At 39.5% G+C, this 22,845-nt stretch overlaps 1 non-coding gene across 1 annotated transcript; it reads right to left on the minus strand.

Moving 5' to 3' along the window:
* Positions 1 to 7,288: 7,288 nt before the first annotated feature.
* Trnat-agu (transfer RNA threonine (anticodon AGU)) lies at positions 7,289 to 7,360 on the minus strand. Its single transcript has one exon. It is a non-coding gene; the product is annotated as a tRNA-Thr (tRNA).
* Positions 7,361 to 22,845: the final 15,485 nt, after the last annotated feature.

A 22,845-nucleotide genomic window follows, 5' to 3' on the forward strand; every position in this document is an offset into this window, starting at 1 on the left:
TGTTGCAGAAGTAACTAGTCTTTCCTTTCCTAGGTCCTCATCTTTCTGCGCTCCTTTTTCTCTCTCTTTTTTTAAAATTCATACATGGGCTCAGATTTGTCTTTCTAAAATACTGGTCTCCAAACCCTTTTGAAAGCACACTTATTAATAAAAATGCTTGAACATGAATCCCTAGTATATTGATTTATTTCTACATTACGTGCACATATGATTTATTTTATGTGTATGTTGTAAAATGTACATAAATATGTCTTTTTTTTTTTTAGAGAGAGAGAGAGAATTTTCAATATTTATTTTTTTTTTAGTTTTTGGCGGACACAACACCTTTGTCTGTATGTGGTGCTGAGGATCGAACCTGGGCCGCACGCATGCCAGGAGAGCGTGCTACCGCTTAAGCCACATCCCCAGCCCCATAAATATATCTTGAAGTCAGGCACACTGTAATCGACTCATGAGGCTGAGGCAAGAGGACCACAAGTTCAAGGTTAGTCTTGGCAATTTAGCAAGATCCTGTCTCAAAATTTAAAAAATTGAAACAGGGCTAGGAATGCAGCTCAGTGATAGAGTGTTCCTGAGCTCAATCCCTAGCACCACAAGTAAATTTATTCATTAATAAAATATATTGTACTTAAGTACCTTTTGAGACATTCAGTGAAAAGATCTAAGGTTGAAAAAAAGAAACTGGTGATCAGTGGCTAAAATTTGCTTTTTAAAGTTTTATAGGCTAGGTGTTGGGGGTTGTGGCTCAGCGATAGAGTGCTCGCCTAGCACGTGAGAGGCCCTGGGTTCCTCAGCACCACATATAAATAAATAAATTAAATAAAGACATTGTGTCTAACTACAACTAAAAAAAGAATATTTTTTAAAAAATAAAGTTTTATAGGCTATATGGTTTGTAATTCTAACATATATTACTGTAAAGATAATATAATATTGGGCCGGGGTTGTGGCTCAGTGGTAAAGTGCTTTCCTAGCATGTGTGAGGCACTGGGTTCGATCCCTGGCACCACATAAAAATAAAAGCAAAGAAAACATTTGGCATTTGGTTTTTTGGAATTGGCTAACTTCATTTAGCATTATCTTCTCTAACTCCATCCATTTACCTGCAAATGCCATGATTTTATTCTCTTTTATTTCTGAGTAATATTCCATTGTGTACATATGTCACATATTTTTATCCATTCATCTGTTGAAGGGCATCTAGGTTGGTTCCACAGTTTAGCTATTGTGAATTGTGCTACTATAAACATTGATGTGGCTATGTTTCTGTAGTACGATGTTTTTAAATCCTTTGGTTATAGATTGAGAGAGGGACAGATAGGTCAAATGGTGGTTCCATCCTCAATTTTCCAAGAAATCTCCATACTGCTTTCCATATTGGCTGCACCAACTTGCAGTCTCACCAGCAGTGTATGCGTGTACCTTTTCCCCCACATCCTGAACTCTAGATAGGGCAGAGAGGTTGGAGGGGAAGAAGGCGGGCATGGGGTAATTAATGATGGTGGAATGTGATGATCATTACTATCCAAAGTACATGTATGAAGACACAAATTGGTGTGACTATACTATGTATACTACCAAAGATTTGAAAAATTGTGCTCTATATATGTAATAAGATTGTAATGCATTCTGCTGTCATATATAAATTTAAAATATTACATAAAAATAAGAAAAACAAATAAAATAAAGGTATTGTGTCCATCTACAACTAAAAAATATTTTAAAAAGATAATATGAGGGGGCTGGGGATATAGCTCAGTTGGTAGAGTGCTTGCCTCACATGCACAAGGCCCTGGGTTCAATCCCTAGCACCACAAAAAAAAAAAAAAAAAAAAAAAAGATAATATGTTATCATGGGAACCAACAGATTTGTCTTTTGAATATCCCTTGGAGGCATACACATCTTTTTCACCCTTAGAACTCCCTATCATGAGAAAGAGAAAGTACAGTGTTGTGTGGACATGGCTTGAAAAACTCAGATTCCAAAGCTACTCTACCATTTAGTAATAATACCACTTAGAGCCTTTCTAAGGTTTAACCTTTCTCATTATTAATAGTATAATAATACTTATTATATAGTTATCATGATAATTAAATGGGCCAGCAATTGTAAAGTACTTACATCTTTGCCTTGTATAGTTAAACATTAAAGCTGGGTGTGGTGGCACACACCTGTAATCCCAGTGACCCCAGAGACTGAGGCAGGAAGATTGCAAGTTCAAGGCTAGTCTCAATAAGCCTGGACTGGGCATGATGGTACACTCCTGTAATCCCAGTGACTTGAGAGACTGAGGCAGGAGGATCAAAAGTTCAAAGCCAGCTTCAGCAACTTAGTAAGATCCTAAGCAACTTAGGGAGACCCTGTCTCAAAATAAAAAAAATAAAAAGAGTTGGGATGTGGCTCAGTGGTTAATCACCCCTGGGTTCAATCCCTGGTACCCACCTACCCCTGAAAAAACTTATGAAGCCTTAAGAAACTTGTAAAGACCCTGTCTCAAAATAAAAAATAAAAAGGATTGGGGGTATAGCTCAGTGGTAAAGCACCACAGAGTTAAATCCACACCATAATAATAATAAGTAAATAAATAAATAAATATTAGTTCTAGGGGATGCAGCTCAGTGATAAGTTGCTTGCTTAGCATGTGGGAGCTCTGGGTTTGATTCCCAGTACTGTCAAAGCAAGCAAACAAAAAACACACAAAAAATTAGTCCTAGGGCCGAAGATGTGGCTTAATGGTTGAGTGCTTGCTTAGCACGTACAAGGCCGTGGGTGCAATCTCTAGCACTGTAAGAAAAAAAAAAGTTCTGATTATTGTATGGGCACTCTGAAAATGAATTGGCTACTATGTTGTTTTACTCAGCCTCCTATATCAGTCTACACATTTCCAAGCACACACATGCATGCACACAAATAAAAATCATTTATAAAGTTTTTAGTATCTGAGAACTGAACTGAGATAGAACATAAAAATTCTTATAGTTGGATCACACCTATAATAATTATTATTACCCTTATCTTTACAGAATTTTGCAGGTATAGAAATGACACCTGAATAAAACACAACAGGAATATACCATAATTTTATATAAAAATACTTATTAAAATATATGTATATTGTATCCCTGAGGTAGAAAGCAGAACAAATAGAGAATAAACACATTCAAAGAAAAAGATGTTCTTTGCTGGAATGTAGAATCTACAAATTTCAGGGATACACTGTGTTATAGGAAAAATTAACACAGAGACATGAAAACATGATATAGCTACATGAAGTAACTAAACTTCACAAACTAAGTGAATAATCCTACAGGATTCTAGGCAGAAAACACAAGTCACTTGTAATAGGAAGAGGTAAAACTGGGTTCAAATTTAATTCACAGCCGTGATCCATGCCAGAGATTATAGAGAATTATTTACAGAGTTCAAAGAAGAAATGAGCATGAGTCAATAATTTTATACCCAACTAAATTTCCACTCATGTATAAAGGCAATCAAAGAACACTATCAAACATGCAAAGATTTATCTCATGTCAGGTACATGTAACTTTTTTGAAAAGTGATCTGGTGATGAAGTCTAGTCAATTAAGTTATTCCAGAATAAAAAACTGGGAATTGGGGAAAATATATTTAATAATTTAATATTAAGTTATTTAATATTAAATATATTTTATCTTGAATCCATGTAAAACTAGAACTAAGGCAAAACAATTAGAGATGTTACAAATTAGGACCCACATATATGAACAAGGAAGAAAGGTCACCAAGCAAACTGAGAAGAACATCCAAATGGTTATGTGGCCCAGAAAGGGTATCAGAACCTAGGGAGAACAAAGAGGGCATACACCAAAATTGGAATAGAGTACCTGTGTTGAAGATTGCTTCAGTACAAAGAGTTGGAGGCTCTACAGGGTAAGGAGGATGTTCATGTGAGGTGGTGGCTCAGTGCAGTGTCTAAGCCAGATGAAGAAGGTGTCGGTGCATGAAGATGACCAAGTGACAGTGTCAGAGCCCAGGAAGGGTAAAAAGAGCATCCCTGTGGGAACATAGTCTGGCATAGGATAAAAAAATCTTGAGCACATTGAAAGGGGAATCCCCATGGAGGGGCATAAAAAAGTTTTGTGTGGGTTGGAGACTGTAGCTCAATTGTAAAGTTATTGCCTAACATGTGCAATGCCTTGTGTTCCGTCTTCAACGTTGGGGGAAAAAAAGCTTTTTGTACTTATTTGCCATTTTGCTGAAAGCATGTTGACTGTTTTTAAAAATATGTCTTAACATATCAGATTCCCTGCCCTCCAGCCTTTTTTTTTTTTTTTTTTTTTTTTTTTTTTAGTATTGGGGATTGAACCCAAGGGCACTTAACCACTGAGCCACAACCTCAGTTCTTTTTATCTCTTATTTTGAGACAAGGTCTTGCTAACTTGCTTAGAGCCTCACTAAGTTGCTGAGGCTGGCTTTGAACTTGTGATCCTCCTGCCTCAGCCTCCCAAGCCACTGGGATTATAGGTGTGCACTACTGTGCCCAGCTCCTCCTCCTCCTTCTTCTTTTTCCTCTTTTTTTTTTAGTTGTGGATGGACACAATACTTTAAAAAAAATTTTTTTATATGGTGCTGAGGATCAAACCCAGTGCCTCATGCCTTATAGGCAAGTGCTCTGCCACAGAGCTACAACCCCAGTTGTAGCTTCTTTTTAATACATCATTTTGGATATACATTAAGGAACATTGTCATGCTAATTTTTTAAAAATTATATTATTTATTTGTATTCAGTCTTTTATCTTTTTTTATTAAATTTTTTTTTAGTTTTCGGCGGACACAACATCTTTGTTTGTATGTGGTGCTGAGGATCGAACCCGGGCCGCACGCATGCCAGGCGAGTGCGCTACCACTTGAGCCACATCCCCAGCCCCCAGTCTTTTATCTTTTAAATATATGTGTTCTAATGCTATAAATGTGTCTCTTTTTAAAATTTTTTTTTTAGTTGTCAATATACCTTTATTTTATCTATTAATATGTGGTGCTGAGAATTGAATCCAGTATCTCACACATATCAGGCAAGCACTTTACCACTGAGCCACAACCCTAGCCCTGTCATGCTAATTTAATAAAGCATTTTAATACCACTTAAAGAATATGAAGCGACCTTGAGAATTCCTAGACCATTTCCAATTTCAATGCCCATTCTCCTTGTTCCTCACAAAGCTTAGCCACTGTGCAGACTCTCAGAATTTTCTGGAACTCCATAGCAAAGATTGAAGCTTGCAATCAACTTTGAATTTCATTATGGTCTCATACTTATTACTTTTTACTCTCTTCCCCCTACCCAGCTGGGAGTTGAATCCAGGCTCTTGTGCATGCTAAGCAAGCTTTGTAGCACTGAGCTTCATGCTCCTCGTTACCTTTTCTGGTTTCCTTGCCATTACCACACAGACTCAACTTTGGGGCTGCATCTAGCTTGGGTTGCTTCACTTCCTGCCTTCTGGGAACCCGCAGTTGCAAGAGCTCTTGCTGGGGAAGCTGATGCCACATTAAAGGCATGCACATTAGAACACAGGGGCAAAAGAGCCACAAGTGTGCTATTTGAATGCATCAGGATGAGAATGTTGTATTTCCCAGCCATTGCTCTTGCTCTGGTGGGGAGGCCTCTCTGGGCTTCTGTCTCCCAATAGCTGTTTGTGAGACATGTTTACATGATTTTCTTCTATAACCTGTATGAAAGCGTGCTTTCGGGGTCCAGGAAATATCATATTGGATCAGAACACTGTTTTAGTGGGCTCAGGGTTTTTATCCTTGAGGGTACCATCAACCCACTTTGTACTGTAGTCGTTCCAAACTCTGATCTCCAAACTGGTGATTATTGAAAAAAATTTAAAAAAATTATTATTAAACTGTGGTGAAATAAAAAACAGTAAGAATGATGTGGGAGAACATGTTCAAATGTCATTATTTGAGGCAAAAACTATTCTTTTATCCTGAGAGTATGTCCTTCTTACATTTTTTGTTTGTTTGTTTCAAAATTATCTCTCCATTTATGAAATGCAGGTGGTAGTAGGTGGAGGCTGGGTTGCTGTTTTGCCATGTCCCTGCTTGGCAACTTCTTTTCAATATTCTCTTTTTTTCCCCCTCAATGGTGGTAGAATATACAAAACTTAAAATTTATCGTCTTCAAACACTTTTGTTTATAATTCAGTGATATTAAGTACATTCACATTGTTTTGCAACCTTTCTCACGGCCCATCTCTAGAAATCTTGTCTTTTTGAAACGTAGCACCCTTGAAATAACTTCCTATTTCCAGCCCCCCAGTCCTTGGTCTCCCCTATTCTACTCTCTGTCTATGAATTTAACTATTCCAGGGACCTCCTATAAGTGGAAACATATAATGTTTTTTTTTCGTGTGTGTGTGTGTGTGTGTGTGTGTGTGTGTGTGTGTGAGACTTGATTCTTTTATTTACCCTAAGGTCCTTTAAGGTTTATTCCTATTGTAGCATATTTTAGAATGTTCTTTCTTTTTAGGACTAAATAGTTAGGGGTGTATAGTATACCAGTATATGTATCTACTACATTTTGTTTATTCATTCATCTGTCAATAGACACTTTTATTGCTTCCACCTTTTTAAAATGTTTTATTTGTTTCAATTAGTCATACATGACAGTAGAATGCATTTATGCACTTTGATATATCATACATAGATGGGATGTAATTTCTCATTTTTCTGAGTGTACATGTTGCAGAATCATATTGGTTATGCTACTTCCACCTTTTGACCACTGTGAATTATGCTGCTATAAACATAGGTATATAAATATTCTTATTTTTTTAATGCAGTATTGGGGATTGAATCCAGGGGCGCTTTATCACTGACCAACAGCCCCAGTCCTTTTTTGAGACAGGGTCTCACTAAAATGCGCAGATTTTGAGTGAGTAATTTGATGAGTTTGGGCAAATATATTAATCAATGTAACAGCTACCCTAATTAAAATACGGAACATTTATATTACCCCAGAAAGTTCCCTTGTGTCTCCTTTCCATCTCTCCTCCTAAATAACCACTGGTCTAATTTTTATCACCACAGGTTAGTTTTGCCTGTTCTACTTCATATTAGTGAAATTAAACAGAGTGTACATACTCCTTTGTGTCTGGCTTCTTTGATTCAACATAATGTTTTGGGAATCTATCACAGTGTCATTTCTTTTTTATTGCTGAGTATTATGCCATGGCATGATATACACAATTTTAAAAAGGCCAATCTCATTTGGTTTCCTTTCAGTTTGGGGCTCTTGAATAAAGCTGGGGATGCTGGGGATTGAACCCAGGGCCTTTTGCATACTAGACATACGCTTTACCACTGAGCCACATCCCCAATCCCCTGAACATTCTTGTAGAAATTTTGAAGAAATTTTTATACTTGTACAAAAATCCCAAGGTCTTAAAATTCTTATTCTTCAATCCACTGACAACCACAAGCCAGGGACATAGTCTGAGGCTCTTAGTCTGGCCTTAGTTGTGTTCTCTTCACTTCTGTATGCTCAGAGGTTTGTCCTGGCTCAGGCATAAAGATCGTGCTTAATCAAATTACCAGGGATTGAACTCAGGGCCACTCAACCACTGAGCCACATCCCCAGCCCTGTTTTGTATTTTATTTAGAGACAGGGTCTCACTGAGTTGCTTAGCGCCTGCTGGCTTTGAACTTGTCATCCTCCTGCCTCAGCCACCCGAGCATCAGAGGTAATCCCAGATGTGCCATTATGCCACTATGCCCAACACACCATTTAGTACTGAGAGTCTTTAGAATTTTAACCATTCTAGTGGGTCTGTAATCTTAACTTTACAACTTTTTTTTTGGGGGGGGGTGCTGAGGTGCTCCACCACTGAGCTATGTCCCCAGTCCCCTGTACAACTTTTTATAAATTCTCTCAGTCAATTTATTTCAGGAAATATTTCTTGATGGCTTTCCTAGGACAGGACTCTTTGAACAGAAATTGAAGTAACACAAAATAAATAAAGTAGAAAGCAGAATGTTGCCTCCTGCCACCAAACCATGGAGAGTAGACGTGGTGTTGCCCTGGGGAGTGACTGGAACCACCTTCAGGTCTCTCTCCTGTGCACTGCAGCTCTCCTCTCTGCTTCTCTCTGCACAAGGACTTTGTTCTCACAACTTACTTGTTCCCCCTAAACTAGAGCCCTGTTTTCCTGCAAGTTAAGGCATCTATCCACAGTCCACCTGAGCAGCATTTCCAGCTAGGGAACTCTGATTATCATAAATTGGGACATGTGTTATCTCTGAATCAATCAGAGCATTCAGGGTGGAAACCAGCTGGGTTAGGTTCACCCTGTAGTGGAAGAATGAAGAAGCCATGATTGGGCAACCCTACCATAACTATGTTTGGAATGGGGAAGGGGAATTCCCAAAGAAGTAGCGTACTCTTTGAGGCAGGTGAAACAATGTCTTTGTAGTCTCCCTGATTTTGAAGAAATTTTTATACTTGTACAAAAAAAATCCCAAAGTCTTGAAATCCTTATTCTTTAATCCACTGACAACCACAAGCCAGGGACATAGCCTAGACACATCTAACCTCACTTAACTGGGAAGGGAGTACTATCATTAAGCAGCATGTTGCTGGGCCCAGGGGCCAAAATTCTACCTTGCTAACCTGCTCACCTTCCCTCTTTCTGTATTCTGTAACCCTCACTTTTGGAATCCAGCTCTACTCAGTAAATCATTGATTCTAACAACTCTTTCATTGTTCAGATTTTAGCTTTCAAACTCTCTCAATTTCTTAGCTTTCAAATTTAATTCTCTTGGCTATTGGAAGCCATCTCAGAAACTTGGCCTTCGCCCATTCCAATACAGCTCTTCTCTGGACCTTCCATCCATCAAGTCTCTCCCCAAGTTGACCTTATCCTCAAAGTTCACCCTTTGGATCCCATTGGTATTTGAACTCAGTTCAGTAACCTCTAATTCAAGTGTATAAGTATATGGTGAATAAGTCCACAAAGCTATTTTTTTTTCCTGTGTTGGGAATGGAACCCAGAGCCTCATGCATACTAGACAAGTGCTCTACCACTGAGCTACACCTCCAGCCACCACCTCCACCCCCCCCACCCGTTCCCCCACTGCCAGTGAGCTTTTTAAAGGCAAGCAGTGTCCATAGCTGAGTCACAGCAATAGTGAAAGATTTCATCTTCAATGAAATCTGAGTTTGGTAATTCCTAATTTTAGAAAGAAGCGATTTCAGCATATAGGTAAGGGTTTGTATCACTTGGAAAAACAACATATTATTTTGAATTTTCTTTGGAGAAGACAACACCCTAGTCTTTTAGTGCTTAAAATCTCTGAGTCTCTTAGTCTGGCCTTAGTTGTGTTCTCTTCACTTCTGTACGCCCAGAGGTTTGTCCTGGGTCAGGCATAAAGATTGTGCTTAATCAAAATCTGTTGGATGAACTAATACATGGATGGAAGACCTCACAGAGCAAAACCAAGTGCTGGGAAGGAGACAGAAATAAGGGGTGAGGGTCAGGGCTGGGAAGAAGCAATCCAGAACTTGACTGAAGCATCAGCTCTTGTGCCTGTAGACATTTGCTATAATTTCTACCAGTTCTGTCTGATCTCTGGTTGCACCAGTTCATCCTATTTTCTCTGGCTTCATTGTCTGTTCTTTCATTTCTTTGAGTGCTTCCCTTCCCTACTGAGTCTATGAGTTGGTGATTGCTTCTCACAATTGCTTCTTTCATTTTGCAAACCCACTGCCCGATTTTGTGTCCCTGGCTTTCAGGTTCTCCTAGGGAACGTCCGCATTTGCATGGGCTTGCAGTATTTTGGTAGCTTCTTTCTCTAGGGCTATAAATCCCTTTGCATCATTTTCCATCCAGACCTGTAATAGAGAGATGGCTGCAGAGCGTTCCCATAAATAGCATCAATCTCCTCACCTTCTGGTACTTCAGCTTGTATTCTTGAGATGGAGTCCAGCTGGCTGGGTGTGAATGTGCTTTGTTTATGCCAGTTCAGTCTCGGCAAGTATTTTCATCAAAATTGGAGGCTGAAATTATTGGCTACCACTGCATCTCTGGTAACTAAATACTTCTCTGGTTACAGGGTGTAAGTTGTGCTTCAGATCCTTTAGGCAACAGTACACAGTCCTAACTTCTTGCAGTTTTAACTGGAAGATGTCTTCAGATCTGGGCCTACTTACTCTGTCTGGGTGATAGAGCAAGCACTTGGTCTCATTTGAATCTGTTGCTCTAATCTAGGTCTAACCTTTAGCAAACTTATAAAATAAATATTAATATAGTCCAAGCAAAAGTAAGCTATATTCAGTCTTACCTCAGCACAGAGACACATTCAAAAGAAACTCAAATCTAATTTCTGGAAGTCTTAAAAAGTCAAGTACAGTAGATCTTTACGAAGTTATCTTGAGCAATCTAGAAGGAAGTTACGGATCCCATTACAGATCATAAGTGTCACGCTTCTCAAGAGCTGCCTCCAATCCCCTTTTATTTCTAAAAATGTCTACCTTCATCTATGCTCTTTATTACTCTTTCTCTCTTTTGCCCATACTGTGGGCAGCAAGTATTTTTGTTTGTTTCTTTGTTTTTTGATTCAAGGCGAAATTTACACCATATAATACTAACCATCTTAGGGATTGGGGTGTAGTTCCGTGGTATTGTGCTTATCCTGTGGGAAGCTTATCTAGTTCCACAACAGTTTTATCACCCTAAAAGGAAACTGTATAGTAATCTCCCCTTATCTGTGGTTTCACATTCTGCAGTGTCAGTTACCATGGTCAACCAAGATATCAAAATATTAAATGGAAAATTCTAGAAATAAATAATTCACAGGTTTTAAATGGTACACTCTTCAGAATAGTGTGATGGAATCTCACATCCCTTTGACACTGAATCATCCCTTTGTCCAGTGTATTCACACCGTATATACTACCTTCCCTTAGTATTTCTCTGAGTATTTCAAAACCATAGTTGCAGTTTCAGTGTTAGGATAAAATGACCCTTATTTTATTTAATAATGGCCCCCAATGGGGCTGGGGTTGTGGCTCAGTGGTAGAGTGCTCACCTACCATGCATGAGGTACTAGGTTTGATCCTCAGCACCACATAACAATAAAGATCCACCTAAAAATAAATAAATAAATATATTTTTTTAAAAAAATAATGGCTCCCAAAGCACAAGAGTAAGAATGCTGGCAATTTGAATAAGCTAAAAAGAAGCCTTAAAGTGCTTCCTTTTAATGAAAAGGTATAAGCTCTCCCGTTAGCAAGGAAAGAAAACAAAAATTGATGCTGCTTGATGCATAGAAAAAAATCTTCTGGGAGCTAGGAAATCATGGCTAACTCAGGGTAGAGCACTTACCTAGCATGTGTGAGGCCCTGGGTTTGATCCCTAGTCCCATGAAAAACAACAACAACAAAACCCTAATCTTCCATCTGTGACATTGTGAGGAAGGAAAAAGAAAATTGTGTTCATTTTGCTGTTGCACCTCAAACTGCAAAGAACTATGGTCATTGCTGATGAAGAAAACTTACCAATATTTTGAGAGAGAGAGGAAGAGGGAGGCCACATTCACATAACTTTATTATAGCATATTATTATAATTGTTCTATATTATTATGTTATTATTGTAATCCCTTACTGGGCCTAATTTGGAAATCAAACTCTATTATAGGTATATTAAACTTTATTATAGATATGTATGCCTAGGAAAATATATAGTATATATACAACTTGACACTAGTCTCAGGCATATATTGGGGGTTTGGAATGCATCCTTTGATGACAAGGGGATAGGGCTACTGTACCCAATAAGCAGACATTCCACATTCCCCACTACACTAGTATTTTTAAAACTCCCTGGGTTATGCTAAATGATAATCAGAGCTGAGAACCATCAGTATCCAGCTATCTATTTTTCCTTGGGGTTTCCCCTACTTAGAGTTCCACTCTTTTTCTGAATGCAAAGCTGAGCCAAAGATCTTCTTTAGAAATAGTGGGTAAGTTCTGCTTTCTGCCCTTCACACAGGTACCATTGACTTTGGCAACCTGATTCCTCCTTTTCAATATTTCTCCCTTTTCTATGTCCACTCTAGCTTCATTCCATTCTCCTAGGCCTTTGTACCCAAACAGCCTGCTAAACAAGTCCTCTGGTAGGTGAGGCTTTCCTCCTTTCCCACCTACTCCCTAGGTTTCAGCAGATACATGCTCAAGATCCCTGGAGTGTTTGCCTTTTAATTGAAAAAACAAAACAAAAAACCTCAAGACCCAAAGAATACCTCTCTAATAGTGCATTTTAGGCACTAGGCAGAACGGGAGAGGAAAGGACTGTTTTTGGAAATGAAGGAGCCTGTCCCAGTTGCTCTTTATCTGTAAGTAACGCACATACTGAAAAAGTATGCAGTTTGAAGTTAGAAAATAGAATGGTCCTAGGCACTAGTTTCTTAATCTCCCTGAGCCTGTATTCTCACTTGTAAAATAAGGATGGTAATATTGAACTCAAAGGGTTTTATGTCAATAAGTTGCAGCCATAGAAACTGATTCTGGTTGAAAATACAGTTACCAAAAGATTAATGTTTGAGGATGCAACTCTTTGTAGAGACTTGCCAGGCAGGCCTTGGGGGTCAATCCCTAGCACTGCCACCCCGCAAAAAAAAAAAAAAAAAGATATTGGCTTTTCTTGTAAACGGACCTAGTTGATCTGTGAAAATGGCTCAGTATATACTTGACCCAGAATACCCCCACAAAATTGTGCAAATCAAGAAGTTCAAATATTGATGCTCATGGTAAGAATACTTGTGAGGACAGGGGAGGTAGCTCAGGGGTAGAGTGCTTGCTAGCATGCACAGAGACCTGGGTTCAATCTCCAGCACCACTTACACAAAACAAAAAACGCCTGTAGAATTACCCAAGCCACCAAGGGTAGGCCTAGCCAACAAATCACCAAGCATCTGAGTGATGTCACTTTAAAGACACAATGGGTACCATTCCTTTGTTACAATGATGGAGTTGGTAAGTATCTCCTTGCCAAACAGTGAGTGTTGGACACAAGGTTGGTGGCCTAAAAAAGTGCTAAATTTTTACTGCATATTTTTTTAATATTTATTTTTTAGTTGTAGTTGGATACAATACTTTATTTCACTTATTTATTTTTATGTGGTGCTGAGGATGGAACTCAGGGTCTCACACGTGCTAGGTGAGCGCTCTACCACTGAGTCACATCCCCAGATCTTTACTGCATATTTTTAAAAAATATTTATTTTTTTAGTTGTAGGTGGACACAATACCTTTGTTTTATTTATTTATTTTTATGTGGTGCTAAGGATCGCACCCAGGGCCTTGCACATGCTAGGCAAGTGCTCTACCACTGAGCCACAAGCCCAGCCCCATACTGCATAATTTTAAAAAGCATAAAAAGAATAAAATAAGCTTTAAAAAAGAATAAGACTGAACTTAATAATTGATTTTTTAAAATATTTTTTTTAGTTGTACCTCAGCACCACATAAAATAAATAAAATAAAGGTATTGGACAATACCTTTATTTTATTTATTTTATGTGGTGCTGGAGGATTGAATCCAGGGCCTCACGTGTGCTAGGCGTGCGCTCTACTTCTGAGCCACATTCTAAGTCCCTGAACTTCAGAATTTAGATGTAGATTCTCTAGTTTTTTAACATATCCAGGTGGATAAAGCACCCAAGATGCATAGCCATGATTAGAGCTCATGGTTGGATTAACATGTGCATGAGCTCTTCTTGCCATACTGAGATGATCCTCACCAAAGAGGAACAAATTATACCTGAGCTAGAAGAGGAAGGTTCACAGAAGAAAACTGAAGGGTGCAGAAGAAACTGAAGAAACAAAACTTTGGCATGTGTGTTAGTCAGCTTTTTGTCTCTGTGACAAATACCTGAGATAAATCAACTTAAAAGGAGGAAAGAATTATTTTGGCTCATGGTTTTGGAATTTTCAATCTATAATGTCTTGGTCTCATTGCTTTGGGCCTATGACAGCACAGTGTTTCATGGCTGGGGCAGGTGGCAGAGGAGGTCTGTTCAGCTCATGGTGACTGGGAAGCAGAGGGAGAGGAAAAGACCACTATCCTAATATTCCTGCTAAAGGCACGTCCCTAATGACATAACTTCTTTCCATTGGGTCCCACTTCTAAAGGTTCCATCAATTCCCAATAGTGTCATAGGCTGGTGGTCAAGCCTTTAACATCTAGGGGGACATATAAGATCCAAACTATGAGAACATGGGAATCAATTCAGCATAAAATGAATGGAATTCAAAAGGACATTGATTAATGCACAGATTTGCAAGACAGTTTGGAAAATAAGAGATTATACACAGATAAGAACAATGCCCTAAAGCAAGTGGCAAAATTTAAGAAACTACTCTGTGTCACAAAGTACCAGCTGCTGCAGCTTGTCCTGCCAACAGCATTGGCACTGGGAGCTGAGTGTCCTGTTTTCTCTGTTGCTCTAGAAACTATATGTTGCTTCTATCTCTACTCCACTAGTCAGAAAGAATTATCCATAACTCTGCTTCTTTGTATCACTGGCTCCCAATACAACTGTCAGGGGTTCATCTATTTGGCTAAACCTAGGTCATGTGCCCCTGTGCTGGCAGGTTAAGGCCCTGGTTATGTCAGCCTGTAAAATAGGTAGAAGGCTCTGCCTTCTGCCAAGATTCTAAGGTGGAGTGTTCCCCAAACAAGGGGGTTCAGAACAACCCAGAATAAGGACAGATTTTCCTTTAGTCAGCTAAACTGCATGAGAAGAATACTGTGAACTCTAAAGTGTCATGCAGGTGTTGGCTATTAACACTTTGTTCATGTTCTCACTTAATTCACTGCATTAGGGGATTTCCTCTTCTTCCTTCTGTCCCATATACATTAATACCAACCCGAGTCCAGGACAAGTCATGCTCAACATTCTGCTGTTTTTGCTTGTATGATAGGCAGATTGGTATCAATTGGTGGTTCTATTCTCTACCACCCCCTTGCCAAAGGCTCTGACTTCCATTTGTGTGTCTTTATGTGTGTGTGTGTGTGTGTGTGTGTGCGCGCGCGCGCGCATGCCAGGAATTGAACTCAAGGGTGCTTAACCACTGAGACACATCCCCAGCCCTTTTTATTTTTTATTTTGAGACAAGTTCTCACTAGGTTGCTTCTAGCCTCACTAAGTTGCTGAGGCTGGTTTTGAACCTGCGATCTGCCTGCTTCAGCCTCCAGAGTCACTGGGACTATAGATAAACAAAGTGCTAAAATCTGGTAGCTATAATCTGGGATTACAGATTACAGCATAAACAAAGTGCTAAAAAAAAAAAAAAAAAGAGAGAGAGACCTTTCTGATACTGAAAGTATCTGATAATTGCTTGTGAGCCACCAAACCCAGTTCTGATTTCTATTTGTGTATCCAGGTAATTTATGGAAATTAGACTCCATCCCTGGACCCAGCAATGGACTTTATGTCCTAAGACTAGCCAATCAGCATATTCTGTCTCCCTGGCCATAGTTATTGGTTCAGGAGTAGGCACATGACCTAAGCTTCTCCAATCTGTGAGAAACTAGGCAATTTTGCTAGGACAAGGACATCCTCTGTTTTCTTGCTGAATGTGAATGAGAAAGCATATGGCTTTGGGAGCTCCTGTCAGCCCCCTTGGAATCACAAGGGGAATCAGAATAAAGTGAACATTGTGGAAGGCAAGGCAAGGACAAAAAGAAACCATGTGCTTGGTGACCATTTAGTCACAGGATAAAGCTACACTTGAACCCAGTTTTCTCCTTTGGACTTCTCAGTTATATAAGCCAATAAATTCCATGTATTATTTAATCTAGAATGAGCCAGGTTTTCTTATACTGAAAGTATCTGATACCTGCTTCCTTCACTCCTTGCCTCATGAGACTAGAATTGTTGTCCATTTGGTGTTGGCTAATAATGAATCTTTTGGAGATACAGATTCAAATCACTACCCTGGCCTCATGATTGGGCAGCAGCATATCTATGCCCTAGAAACTAGGTCTAACAAAAATGTGAAATAGGGCTGGTAGTTCAGTGGTGGAGCACTATCTAGCATATGCAGGGTGCTGAGTTTAATCCCTAACACCAGAAAAAAAAATTTTTTTTAAACAAAATAGAAGGTATGATGGCAGGAACTCTGGAGAGCTTTTGCAGATAGAACTGAAGATCACAGATTTGCTGTGTCTTGTTGTGATCCTTGCCTGAGCTGGTTACTGGCAGCTTAAAACTAGAACTTTTCTAGGCTGCCCTGTCAGCTCTGAATTGTTGTGAGCGTTGAGCAAGAAAAAATCACAGAAACACACATAAATACAGGGGTGGTATCACTTAGACTGTGATAGACATATTTGCTTTCAGATGGTTACTTTTTGGGTTCTGAGATGACTTCATCATCACTAGCTTCATGGACTGCAAGTTTTTGGGGATTTGATTTCCTCTTGATCAGGTGATCCAAGGGAGTGGCCACTTGTGGCTTTAATGCTAAGTTGGATCCAACCAAAAATTGAAATGGAGGTTTTAATTATGATATAGTCTTTTCCTTCTCTATGTTCATCATCTCAGAGGCTTCCCATCCCTTTAGAAGAACCCAATTCATTGGACTGTAACCACAACCATATTTTTCATGCTATCGGACAGTCTCTTCAACAAACAAAACAAAACAAAACCTCTGTTCTATGTCCCATTAGCTTTCAGGTATGAATGACATGTTAGGAAACTGTTGGGTCCTATTAAGTATCAATGGCTGAAAACGTTTATTCCTCTTCATTCTTTCTCTTACTCTTTGAGATGATTATTTCATAACTTTCTCTTTCCTCAAACTTCCAATACCTATTCCAGCATCCTTACTCTTTGCCAATGGCCTTGTTTCTCAACTCATTAATAAAAGCACTCAGTGGAGAACATCCATCAGCTCTCAATACCTCTCCAGCCATTTTTTTTCCAGTATTGGGGATTGAACTCAGAGGTGTTCTCCCACTGAACTATATCCCTACAATTTTTATTTTTTTCTATTGAGACGGGGTCTCACCAAGTTGCTGAGGTTGGCTTCTAACTTGCCATCCTCCTGCATCAGACTCCAGAATAGTTGGGATTACAAGTGTGGCCTAGTGTTCCAGAATTGTACCCATAGGTTCTACCTTTCCATTTGTGACCACATTTGAATGTTTGTGCTTCTACCTAAAATTAATCGCTCCACTGATCTGTAAGAGCTCATCCCTTCTCAATTAACCATTCTCAAAGACAAGTTTCTAGCAGTTCCCTCTTCTCTCTAATGCATCATCAAATTTTCTCTCGTTTTTAGTTATTTACTCTTTTGTGGTGCTGGGTATGGAACCTAGGGCCTCATGAATGCTAGGCAAGTGCTCTGAACTATATCCCTAGTCTAAATTTTCTTTCTTTACTTAATCATCAAACCATTATAATTATGGGAAATAATGGACAACATGTAATTTCTTCCATCTTAAAACCAAAAACCAAAACCCAAACCAAACCAAAACAAAAACCTTTCTCTTGTCCTTATATCCCTTTCCAACTTTGTTCTATTTTTTCTATTCTTCTTTATAGACTCCTAAAAAAGAATAATTTCACCAATTCCACTTCACCTGAACCCATTTCATTCAGATTTTCCCTGCACCATTTCCCCAAAACTACTCTCAGAAAGTCCATCAGCAATCTCTGCATTATTAAACCCAACGGTTGCTCCAATTCAGTCCTCATCTTACTTCCCTCTGAGAAGCATTTATCACAATTGATCCTTCCCTCCTTGAAACACATTCTTGATGTGGCTCCTGAAAGCTCACACTCTCTTTTCTTCAGTTATTGACCACTGTTCAGTTGTTTTTGCTCATTCCTCCTCCTTTTCCCCATCTGTATACATTGAATGCCCCCCAAGGATTCAGGATTTGGTCTCCTGATGTGTTTCTGAAAGTCTCCCTACTTTCTTACTCTGTTGGTCATTCCATCTCATGGTCTAATAATCATTACACCCTGGACCCTTGAGCTGATATCCTCAAACCAGATCTCTCCTAGAACTACAGACTTATATGTCTAACTGCCTATCTATTTGGATGTCTAATAGACCTCTCTAAAAACTGAGCTATTGATATTTTTGTACAACCTACTCTTCTCCAAATCTTCCTCATCTAGTAGATGGCACCAGAATTTAGCCTTGATTTTTCCATTTCTCTCACCTTCAAACCACCAGTAAATTCTGTCAGTTCTACTTTCAAAATGTGCCTCGAATCCAATTACTTGTCATCAGCTTCACCTCTACTATCATTCTGGTCCAAGCCATTTTGTTTCTTGGTTCAACTTTTGCACAACCTCCTGTGTGGTTCTTTGGCCTCTGAACACAGACTACATTCATCACTGAGGCCAAAGTGATACTTTTAAAACTTAGTAAGATCAGGCCACATCTCTGAAAAAGTCAATGTCCATTTCTGTGGTCTACAGAGCTAAATGATCTGCAACAACTCTTACCCCCAGTCCTTTACTCTGTGATCTATCTTCTACCACTTCCCATCTTGCCCCCTGTACCCCATTCCCACTGGCCTCCCTGGACACAGAAAGTACATTTCCTCCCAACCTTCAACACTTCAGGCACACTCTTCCCTCAAGGCTTTCCCACTTGGTTTTCTTCTTCTCTTAGTTATCCATGGGGTTCAGTTCCTCATCTCCTAGGTCTTGAATGTTCTGTCCTTCCCTTACCATTATCCTACTGAAAATTGCATCATACTCTCCCAATCCCATTCTCTGCTTTATTTTTCTCTATAGTACTTATCACTGCTTAAAACCCAATTTATTTCAAACTTTCCTTCTATCATAACTCTCTGTAGGAAGGAATCCCCCCGATCTTTTTTTCTCTCTCTTTTTGTGGTGCTGGGAATTGAACCCAGGGCCTCATGCATACCACTTTATCCCCAGCCCCAGGAATTTTCTTCTGTTCTGTTCACTGCTATGAATTTTGCCTGACTAAATACAGTATAATTCATATGTACTGAATAAATGAATAAATGTGCTCACATTTAAACTGACTTAAGAGATGCAAAGCCTAAATCTGAAGGAAGACTCCCCACTGCTCCAATTTCTGATCTGTGAGAGAAACTATTTGGGGTCAGCTGGATCTTTCTGCTTCTCTTCTTGCCCTTACCTGTGATGGTTACATATTTTTCTTTGCCTGTTCAACTCACCTGAGACAGGCTTCATAAACTTCCAAATGCCTGCTAGATATATTCACCTCTGGGTTTCATTCAGGCATCTCCAACCTAAAAGGTCCCAAACCTTTTTTGGGAAAAAAATGACTATTTTTTTCCTCCACATACCCCCAGCCCCTTCTGTTTAGTTTCTTTTCCCTGGCTGGCCTTGTTTTGAATAATGACAAAGTCACTTACCTGGTCCTCTTTACAAGCCTGTGAAGTCATCTTTTACTTCTTCCTTCCTTCTTACTCAAGCAATTGCTCAATCTTATAATCCAAAAAACTAAACATCTCTCAAATACAGTGTGTGTTGTATACCCCTAAACATCTTTCAATCATCCTAAATTTGCCAGAATCAGTTCTTGTCTGCATGGTAACCATTCTTAAGCCTGCCCCAGGCAGCCTCTGGAATTCTCTTGCTAAAAAAAAAAAAAAAAAAAGATGTGATCTGTACCCTTCCTCCTCACCAATGGCTCTGCAAATTTTCAATTTGCTGTAGAATAAAGTAAACCCCTCTTGGCATGGTGCTCCAGTCCTTTCATCATCTGGCACCATCTTTCCTTTATAGTTTTGGTGCCTGCTGCTCCTCCCAACACGTTTTCTATTCCTGCCACCATTCACTGCATTCCTCTGTGCCTCTATCCTTGCTGGTCCCTCTGCCTGGAATGCTCTTTTATCCATTATTTTTTTCAGTTTGAGAATTCTTATTACTACTTAAAAACAAAAATTGGGCTGGGGGTGTAGCTCAATGGTAGAACATTTGCCATGAGCTCTAGCCTGATAGAAAACCTAGCATGCAAGAGGCCCTGGATTCCATCCTTAGCAACACACACACACACACACACACACACACACACACACACACAATAGTGATGATTTATTATATATCAGGTATTACATATTACATATATATCATTTCACTTCATTCTCAGAGAAATGAAATAACCTGTTCAAGTTCAAACAGCTGGAAAATGATTGATCCAGGATTTGAACTTGGTCCTAATGTTAAATGAAGCTCATGATCTAACAATATTGGGGAAGTTTTCTCTGACTTCTTACCATAATTGCTTTTTCCTTTTTGGGCCAAAAGCAGGTTTTTGTTTTTAAATTCATGACTGAGAAGCAGTTTTATTATAAAGTGAAACACATGGATTCTGAAGTCAGACCTTTTCGAGCTTGCTAGCTGTGTGAAATTGAACCTCAATCTCTTTATTTTCTAAATGGGAATGATGATATTACCTATCTGATAGGACTATTCTGAGGATTAAATGAGTCAACCAGTATAGTTCAGCATGGTGCATATTACATATCCCTGGTCTTCAGATACATCTTACCCTCTGTTATGCTTCTTTTCTGGGTGACCTTATTAGGTTCTGACGTCTAGGAGGGAGAGGTCTCCTTCATTTATCTTTCAATCCTCCTGTACCCAGCATAGCAGACCTTTCACTAGCTTGGGAGCTCAAAAAATGCTTGGCAAATTAAATTTGTGAATCTGTGGGTGTTTCTGCCAGATAATGAGACATTTACAATTTTATGATCTATGCTGTGACTCAATTACCTCTGAATCTTTTGAAGAATGGTTATTGAATCAGGCTGGCCATCCAATAGCTTCTGTCTTATTTTTAAAAAATCCAGGTCATTGTCACTTCACTTATGTGAACAGGAAGCTTTTTACCTTCAAGCCTTTCCCAAGTTCCCTCATGTGTGAGCCAAGACTTTCCAGGGGGCGGGGAGTAGGAAAGAGACACCTGTCACAAGATTCCAGGCTCCTGGGACACAGATGAAGGTATTCAACTGTGGGCAAATACAATGCGGGCCCTCTGCCCGCCCTGCTGTTCCCCTCCAGTGAGCAGTGACCCGATTTGGAGCTTTGGGTTTCACTTGCAACCACAGGCTCAGTGTACCTGCTAAGAATGCTCTCAGCCCTGGAAAAAAACCCCAAATGCAAGTGGGAGGCCTGAGGATTCCTGGGAGGGCACTGGCTCAAGTTACACATTATTCTCTTGCCCTTAAGCTTGTTTATTTACATTTCAGCTGGCCTTACTAGGTGAGGCTGCAGGACTGAGGGGGCAGAAAGAGGATTCAAAGGAGAGTGAAAATGGTAGAAAAGGAAATGCTTGATTAGAGGTTAACATGTCCCTGGGGGCTCCTTTGATTTGGATTATTGTAAATGTGCACAGTGTAATGATTAAGCACTCCCAAGGGGGAGTGGTCTCTGCACAGAGTTGGGTCTTTGTTTCTTATGAGTTGCAGCTGCTGTGCATAATAAGGTACACTAGACCAAATGGGGCATGGAGAAGAGTTCCCAGGACTGGAGTGACTTGCTGGCTCTTATGCACAATATTCTCATCATCTCCATCATTCTCCTATTCTAGATCTCAAGTCGCATCTGCATGTTGCTTGAGAGCCAGCCGACCATCCTCTTTCTTCTTGGATCATATCTTTCTCACAGGTCTCTCAGCCTGTGTCTCAGGCCTCCCATTCCTTTCTCTATGCTACTGTCAGAAGGGTTTTTCCAAATTAGTTTAAAATCTGTTGACTTTCCAAATCAAGTGTGCCCCCCTACCCCCCCAGATCTCGGCTTGTGTGTTGATATCTCTACAACTGTGATTCCCTTCACACAGTAATCCTGATCTGCAGTATTTGCCCTCAAACCTTGCAACTTTCTGTTCTTGTTTATCTTTTTGCCCAGAATCTCCTTCTTCCCTGACAGCTTCTTTCTTCCCTTCCTCCTTCTCAGGTTGAATGAGGATTCCCTCACCCTCACCTGTTCCTGTGGTACTCACCACAAACTGCATTGAGTCTCTGATTTGGCAGAAGAAAGAATTGCTTCCCAGTGTCTAGCTTTGGCATACAGTATTTGCTCAATAAATATTTGAGAAATGAATGAATGAATGAACTCTACTAGTCATATTAGGGTTCAATTACAGTTCAGGGATTGGATCTTGAAACATCTGGCTCTGAAAGAAAGAAATACAACAGTTTTTGCAATTATGTTGTTAGAGGGGTAGAATTTCACACTTTATAAAAAGTTTTGCGTTTCTTCAAGCTAATGTGATTAAAACCTACTTTAAAGACCAGTTTAAAAGACCCTTTCTCTAGTTTTGATGAAACACTATTTCCCAGCTTTAGCCAAACATTGAGGAGTCTAGGAATTTCACTTTTCAAGCAAGTGTTTCTAGAATGTCAAACCTACTGCTTAAAAACATGTTATTCCAAGACCACAGTAATATACATATGATTTGCTCAGAGAAGGTGTGAGAGGTGGGCAGGTGAACTGTGAAATACAATCTGCCTAAGGAGGGAGCAAGTTGCAGTGAAACAATTGGGGTAACTCTAAAGAAATAAATAACACAAATGGGGCCTACGACCTAGCAGATTTTCGCTGAACATTAAAGAAACATCTTTCTACATAGCAACTCAAAAATAGAATGGACTGTCTGGTTAAGTGGTGGGCCTTCTACTACTGCAAGTGTCCCATTCGCTTTGAAAGCATGCAGGCAGCTAAGGCAGGTCGCATCCAGAGGTAAGAGTGCAAAGGAAATTGGACTAAGGCATCCTTTGATTCCTTGAACGTCGATTGTTTCGAATATATTGGTTTTTCTCAAATCTTTTGATTCTTTGGC

Source organism: Callospermophilus lateralis, chromosome 11 (assembly GCF_048772815.1).
Source record: "Callospermophilus lateralis isolate mCalLat2 chromosome 11, mCalLat2.hap1, whole genome shotgun sequence".
NCBI lineage: Eukaryota > Metazoa > Chordata > Mammalia > Rodentia > Sciuridae > Callospermophilus > Callospermophilus lateralis.